This window comes from Echinops telfairi, unplaced genomic scaffold (genome assembly GCF_000313985.2).
Source record: "Echinops telfairi isolate 266 unplaced genomic scaffold, ASM31398v2 ScPeMD7_7412;HRSCAF=8450, whole genome shotgun sequence".
NCBI lineage: Eukaryota > Metazoa > Chordata > Mammalia > Afrosoricida > Tenrecidae > Echinops > Echinops telfairi.
The window spans coordinates 11,527,738-11,535,953 of NW_022111312.1; positions in this window are offsets into that span (position 1 = coordinate 11,527,738).

Genomic DNA, 8,216 nt, shown 5'->3' on the forward strand with positions numbered 1-8,216 from the left:
TGCTTTACACAATGAATGTATGTATGGATTGTGATGAGTTGTATGAGTCCCTAATAAAATGATTTTTTTAAAGTCAGTTTTACCATCTTGGCACTTCTCTCTTTTAAAAGTTGCGTAAATTTGACATGTTTTTTATTCCATATTTGAATTAAAGTCACGTTTTCACTTTTGACATCATGGCTACTTTCATTCCCTCGTGATGAGCAAGGAGCCTTGGGATGGCAGTCGTGAAGTGCTGGGCTGCTGTCCAAAAAGTTGGTGTGTGGAACTCCCCGACCACTCTATGGGCCCCAAATCTCCCATAAAGACTACAGCATAGGAAACCCTATGGGACAGTTCTATCATTTTTGTTTTGATTTTTATTTTATTAAATTAATCTTTTTATTGGGGGGGTTCTTACACATCTTGTAATAATCCATCACTCAATAGGATGAAGCACACTTGTACATATGTTGCCATCAACATTTCTAAAACTATTTCTTTCTACCTGAGCCCTTGGTATCAGTTCCTTTTTCCCCCTCCCTACCACACCTTCCCACCCTTATGAATCCTTGATTAATTATATATGATTATTATTTTGTGCTCTATCCTATCTCAGAGTCTTGCAGTGAATCAAAGTGAACTTGGGATAAGGAGAAAAGCTCATTCATTTTAAAGAACCTAAAACCACCTCATTGCCATAGAGATCATTCTGAGTGAGAGCAACCCTATAGGATAAGATAGGACTCCACCTGCGGCTGTAAATCTTTACAGGAGCAGAACACTTCCATCTGCTCCCCCAGAGAAGCTAGCTGGTGGGTCCTACATGCTAACTTTGAACTTGTAACCCACTAGGGTCCCAGGGCTTGTGTTATGGAGGGGAACAAAGAAAAGGAAATTTAGCAACTGCATCCCATTCTTCTGTCAACTACTCAAGGAAGAGAAATCCCCTATGGTGTGAAAGAGGTTTTGCGCTTTGGGCAAGAAATAAAAACAAAGGTGTGTAAAACTTGCCCAAACTCACCACCACCAGCACCAAAAGGGCCATCATTGTTTAGATCTTCAAAAATGGACGATGGGGGAATCATTCTTTCTCACCCAATCTCAAAGTTGATCTCTAGGATCTTGTTTCCATATGAACTGCACCCTGAACTCAGATTCCTCAATTCATTTCTTAAAGCAAGGCTCAAGTTTTGGATTGTATTCAACCCTTCAGTTAAAATGAACCAGACTTGCTTTTTTTCTTCAGCTATATCATTCCTCTGCTTCAACACTCCAATGGCTTCCCATTGCCTTAGTGGAAAGTCCCAAACCTTCACTGTGGCCTGTAAGGCTTTACATGATCTGCTCTCTGTCCACCTCCTTAACCTCATCTACTCCTCCCATCATGCTTCACTGCATACCCCAGCCTCATTGGCCAAATTGATTCCTACCTCAGGACAGTTGCACCTGCATTTCCCTTCCTCTGAAACTTGAATGGCTGGCTGCTTCTCTTACATTTTCATTTAGGATTCAGGCCAGATGATGCCTTTTCAAAGAGATCATCTCTACCTCTTGGGAGAAAGGTGGGGCTTTCTATTCCCTTAAAGAGTCACAGCCTAGGAACGCACTATAGGGTTGCTATGACTTGATGGCAGTGAATTGAGTTTGGTTTGGTCTGGTTTCTACTGCCTTATCTTACTTAGGACCCCTGGTTACTAGTGAGATTTAATATGTCGATTGAACAGTTTTCAATTCTAAAATGTCCCCATTGAACATTTTAAATAACTTTAAGAATACCTTTTTATGGAGTTCTTTCTGTCTTTTTGCTTATTAATGCAAAGGAGTTCTCTGGCTAGCAGTTCTTTCTTGGTATTACAGATTATCTTCTTTCAGTCAGCAGCTTCTCTCACTTTTTTTTTTTTGGAGGAGTGTGGAGACTTTGTCTTATTTTTTTAAAATAATGGTATAATTTGTACAGAAGTTGAGTTTTTTCAAAACCATGTTTGGGGAGCTGATACAGATGTCATATCATCCCATATCTCAATCACATCAAGCACCATTGTACAATCGCTACCACAGTCAGTTTCCAAACATTCTCTTCCTTCTTGAGCTTCTTGATATCAACTCCCCTTTATCCCCCTCCCCTACTGTACCCCCCAGGAACCCTATTCCACTTGTTCATCAGTCCTTGGTTTCATATACCAAAAAACAATAACATATAACAAAAATTCCAAAGGGCTACCCCTAATGACAAAATACATCAGAGATAAGCTCCAATATGAAAGAAAAAAAAACGTTGTTGAAAACCAGATCAGACCCAATGTGTATCAGATGGGGGGATTAAGTGACAAGGTTTTAACTGTTCAAGTCAGGTTTATCATTTTCATCTCCTATAGTCTAATACACTCTCTTTGGCAACCAGTTTATTACCATCCTCCATTATAGATAGAGGGAATTCACCAGAAGCTTATTTCCTTGTAGACCTCATAAATGTATCTTGGGCTTCCACTGTCATCCATAGCCTTTTGCTAACTAGACTCTTACAATTTAGACGCTGATATGATTTCCTCTTTTGCTTCAGAGTATATGACTTACAATCCTTGGGTCATTGATGTTGGTGTGCTTCTTCCATGTGGACTCAGTTGACATCGACTTAGATGGCTGCTTGTTCAGAAACAAGCCTTTAAAACCCCAGATGCATGGGGCCAGGCCCAAGCCAAGCTATGTTGACCCTTCCCCAGAAGAATGTAATACAGAGGACAGCACTGAAGATATAGCCTGTGGAGAGTGGCAGGCCTGTCCAGACCACATGGATGCAAACTAAGAGGGAAAGAGAGAACGGATCTCATCATGGCCCACCAAAGTGTTGGGGACAATATCTCTGCTCAGAGCAGCCAATGCACAGAAAGGACCATAGGGCTGGCTCCACCATGAGACATGATGTTCCCCCACTTACCCATAGTGCTATGGGGGATAGCACTGGAGACACTGCGGAAAGTGCTGCCCCATGTACAGTGGGGTGAAATGCAAAACAGGGCAGCAAGGGGAGCAAAGTAACCAAGTCCCTGAGGAATCCTGAAAATAGACTTCTGACTTGGGGGACAGGGCTTAACACCTCATCAGACTCGACTGGAAAACACTCATAAGGGTCAGCAGACAGACCTGGAACTATCAGTTCTGGTTTGTTGTTTGTTTGTTTTTCTTTTTCTTTTGCCCTATATCTATCTATATAAGATAGACAGGACAAACTATCTGGAGGAGAAAACAACGGGACGGGGGTGGGGGTGGGATTGGAGAGGACAGGGTGGGGAGGGAGAGCAGGGAGCCAACAAATTCAGGGATGAGGGAACAAGAGATCTAAAAATGATGGTGAGGAGGCATGGTGGGGTTTGATCCAGTGCAATGTATCTGAGAGGAATTACTGAGAACTGAGTGGAGGGTGAGCATGATAGTGGGACAGGAGGAAGGTGAAAGGAAACAGAAGAAAGAAGTAGGCAGCAAAAGCTATTTATATTTATAGCTATAAGCATGTATATATGTAAATAGATTTATAACGAAAGGGATAGCAACCAATATACATATATTTATATGTTAAGAATTAAGATAGCAGACAGACTTTAGGCCTCTACTCAAGGCCTCCCTAAACATAAGAACACTTTGTTCTAATAACCTGGCACTCTTTGATAGTCACCTTCCCAAGACAATCACTGAAGACAAATGGGAGCATAAGCAAATGTAGTGAAGAAAGTGGATGGTGCCGGCTATCAAAAGATAAAGCATCTGGGGTCTTAAAGACTTGAAGTTAAACAAGCAGCCAGCTAACAGGGAAGCAAATAAGCCCACATGGAAAGAAGCACACTAGCCTGTGTGATCATGAGGTGTCCATGGGATCAGGTATCTGGTATCAAAAGATCCAAAACAAACAATTATATCTATGTGAATGGGGGAGAGAGGGTTGTAGTGGAGAACTAAAGCCTATCTGTAGACAATTGGACTCACACACACACACAGAAGGGTTACAAGGAAGGGACAATTCAATCAGGGTGCAGTATAATACCAACGAAACACACATCATTCCTCTAGTTTCTGAATGCTTCCCACCCACCCCCAACTACCATTATCCAGTTCTACCTTACAAATCCGAGTACGCACATTGGTACAGATAAGAGCTCTGACACATGGAATTCAGGACAGATAAAACCCTCAGGACCAGTAGTGGGATTATCGCTATCATGAGAGTAGGCAGATAAAGGTGGGGGTGGGGAGAAAGGGGGAACCCATCACAAGATTGGATATATAGTCAAGCTCCAGGGGAATAAATAACAGAAATGTAGGTGAAGGGAGACAACAGACAGTGTAAGACATGAAATAACAAAAATAATATATAATTGATCAAGGATGAGGAGGGAGGAGCAAAAGAGAGCTGATCCTAAGGGCTCAAGTAGAAAATGTTTTGGAAATGTTGATGGCAACATATATATAAGTGTGCTTAATACAATTGAATGATGGATTATCATAAGATGTGTAAGAGCCCCCCAATAAAATGATTAAAAATTAATTTAAAAAGTGTCCAATTAGCAACATGAAAAAAAAAAACCCAGATGCTATTTTATCTGACAGCCAGAGACCATTTAATTTCTTCACCACATTTTGCTATAGCACCCATATAGAAATTTTAAATGTTAATGTAGTCAAATAGATTTAATTTTTTTTCCTTAGCAGATTTTGATTTTCTATCTATTATTCATGCTATTGTTTGTTATCTCGGTATTTTGTATTCTCTTCTAAAAGTTTTCAAGATTTGCTTAGATCCTAAAATTTCTTATTTTTGTTTGGTTTTCTTTCACTTTTTATTGTGAATTAGGTGATAGTTTTCAGAGCAGATCATCGGTCTGATAGTCTGTTCATTCACATTTTGTTTTAACTCAGTGGAATTTATCCTGGTATATAGTGGAGTTAGGGATCAATTTAATTCCTCCACACCTACCCTCCAAGAGAAGGAATTCATATCCTGTCACCATTTCGTCTTTTCTGATCCTCTCTAGCATCTTTGTACTCCATATGGAGTATTGAGTTTCAGTGTGAGGACCCCTGGCAGTTTAGTAGATGATCCATTGGGCTACTAACTACAAGGTCAGTAGTTAGCACTGACCAGCAGCTCTCAGAGAGAGAGAGGGATGAGGCTTTCTGTTCCAGTAAAGAGTTACAGTCTCGGAAACCCACACTGGGCAGTTCTACTCATTGGTATGAGTCAGAATAGACTCAGTAGCAATGAGTTTTAGTTTTGGTTTTGGTTTTAACTTTAGTGTACATGTGGGTCTTCTCTTCCTTTGCATGCTTATGTAGCTGGGCCTTTTAAAGCCCCGTTTCCCTTTTTGATCTGTCTGGGCCTCTGCGAAGATGGCAGCATTTAGTTTTAAACACAGTCTTTACCTTCTTCCTGTTCAGCCTGTGTTCCTTCACTTGTCAGTCGTTCTGCCGGCTCTGTCCTGCTAGCATAACAGAAGCTTTTCTTTTTAAAGTGCTGAATCTTCTTTCACCTCAGGAGCAAGTTTATTTCCCCCAGATAGTCTTCTAGCCCTAGACCTCACAAACTGGCTTCTTAGCGTTGGGGTTTTCATGAGCTTTCTCTACGCCCATTTCTAAAGAAGCATATCTCTTATAACACGAGGAGCCGCTTTTGTTTTTTCCCCAAAACCATTTTATTGGGAGTTAATACAGATATCATATCATTCCATAGTTCAATCACAAGCTACCACAAACAGTTGTGAAACATTCTTTTCCTTCTTGAACTTCATGACATCAGCTCCCTTTCTTTTCATTTTTATAAATAAAATATGCTGTCATTCTCTGGCTAAAATTGGAGCCCAGGGTGCGAATGATGAACACACTAGGGCTGCTTGGTGGTTCGAATTCACCCAGTGGCACCTAGGAAGAAAAGCCTGTCAATCTACTTCTGAAAAAGCAGGCATTGAAAACACTCAGACACACAGGCTTTATGGGTCAAGTCAGAGCCTGGGCTCCTCAAACCCAGGATCAATGTTTAGGCTGTTAACAAGCCAGAGCTAGCTTGAAGTCCCAGAAGCGAGATGAGCCTCACTAGTGTGTGACATAACCAATGGATTCAAGACATCAGCCCTCCACAGGACTCAGAATAACCTGTCGAAGAACAGATAGGGCAGCCAGCAGGCCTGTCTTGCCACCAGACTTGTGTTCACACCATAAGAAGCCACTCTGTAGACCCCGCAGAATTTAGCTGCATTTGCTATTTCAAGTTGCAGCCGAAAGCCTTGCTGAAAACCGCACGCTGCAAGAAGCATGAGCTGCCCTCCCCACCGAGCCTCCATGTTAGTGAGCTAAAGCTCTGCGCGTTTTAAGGTAAAGCCTTCCCAAGGACAGAAGGGCCTTTCTCCCAATAACCTAATCCCCATCCCAGCTGCCTGCTGAGGTTAAAGCTGTGCTCACCAGTGGTGAGGTCAAGGCCTGCCCCAAAGGTCCTTGTACTCAGGCTCCTGCCAGTTAAAATCCTGCTGAACAACTGTTGCTGTCACAAACCCAGGTCAAGAACCCACTTGACCCCCAATTACCTTCCTGCCTAGAGCCCTGGTTGCACCTGAAACTCGATCTCCACGTGCTATTTTAGCGCCTAAATGTCAGTGCTTCTGCCTGCCTCTCAAGGTCTTCTGAGCAAAACTTAACATGTTAGGGGCTTATGGGGGCAATGGTTAGTTATACCCTTCTGAGCGTTTCTAAATTCCAAATCCACTGACATATAGATGCATGAGTCAGGCAGCTAGAGGTAAAATTTTTTTTTTTTTTAAATCACCTGCATTGACAGAGCTCATTACTTTGCAGATAACATCCACTGGATTAAACAGATTTAGCCATCAGTCAGAGCCAGAAGGATTTACTGCAAACTTCCTCCCATTGTGTTTCCTGAAGTTGGTGATACAGCCACCCCTCCCCCTGCTTTCCCCCCCCCCACCATGCACTGGGGCAATCTAGGCTCCAGATACCTACACTTTATCCCAAGTTGTGGGTTATATTACTAATTTTCTTAATTCCCAGGGGGGCGCTGAGTAATTTTTTTCTGAAAGGCCAGATCAGTTTGGCAACCTGCGCTCCAGGGAAACACAAGGGTCTAAAGGTGGGAGTCCAGAAAAGGAGAAAGAGGTGGGCCACATGCTCCACATGTGGTGGGCTGCTAGTCCAGGGCCATCAGACTGACCAATCACTGCTCAGAGAAAAGAGGAGTGATTATTTCCGTCTAGTTTATCCCGAGGAGCAGAGAATAAAGTCTCTTCTAACCATTTTCTTTTGTTTGGGGACTTAACTGTTCGTCCAGTCATTGTAGTCATGAGACCTGGGCCACATGGTGTGTTTGTCAGGATTCATAACATTGCAAGACAAACTCAAAGTGACTGAAGCAAAATAGGGACTCTACAGTAGTTCCTTGCCATGCCACTGTTGGGTACTCTTTGGGCTGGTAACCACCAGGTGAGTGACTCAAATGTATCAGCTGCTCCTTGGGAAGAAGACAAAGAGGTCATCTTCTCCCATAAAGATCTCCCGCCTCGGAAACCATATACTGTATCAGGTTGCTCTGGGTCAGAATCAACTCAATAGCAGTGGGTTAGGTGTTTGATTGAGGAGTTGAGGGAGTGATCCTTGTTCAGGCAAAGCTGGTTTAGGGGCTCAATCACTGCTGTTTAACCATGTCTCTTAACCATCATCCCTAGACTCACCTGTCTGTCCCCTGTATGGGTTTCATTCTCTGTCACTGGCTAGGTCCAAGTAATGTCAATAGATGGCCTGCATTCTGCCAACTTGGCAACAGGTTGGTGAGGCTTTCTCTTGCCTGATACTTTTCTCAATAGTCCCAGAATGAAGTCTCATTGACCTGGCTTGCACCATGTGATTTCTCTCGGACCTGTCCCTGGGACTAAGAGAATGCAATGCTCTAATTGGCCAAAAGGAAACCTCCACCACCACTCATTAGCAGTCAGTCACTCCCCATTTCCCTCTCCCTGCAGTCCTGGCAACCGCCAATTTGCTCTCTGTCTCTATGGATGTAAGCTATTGTGGATATAGTCCATATAAATGGAATCTTTTGGTGACTAGCTTCTTTCATTTAACATGTTCTCAGGGTTCAGCTGTGTTGTAGCAGGTACCAGTACTTCCTTTCTTTCTGTGGTTGAAAAGAGCCTAAACTATTTTTCTGGCTCATTTCTCATGAGACTCAGTCAAGCCTTCCT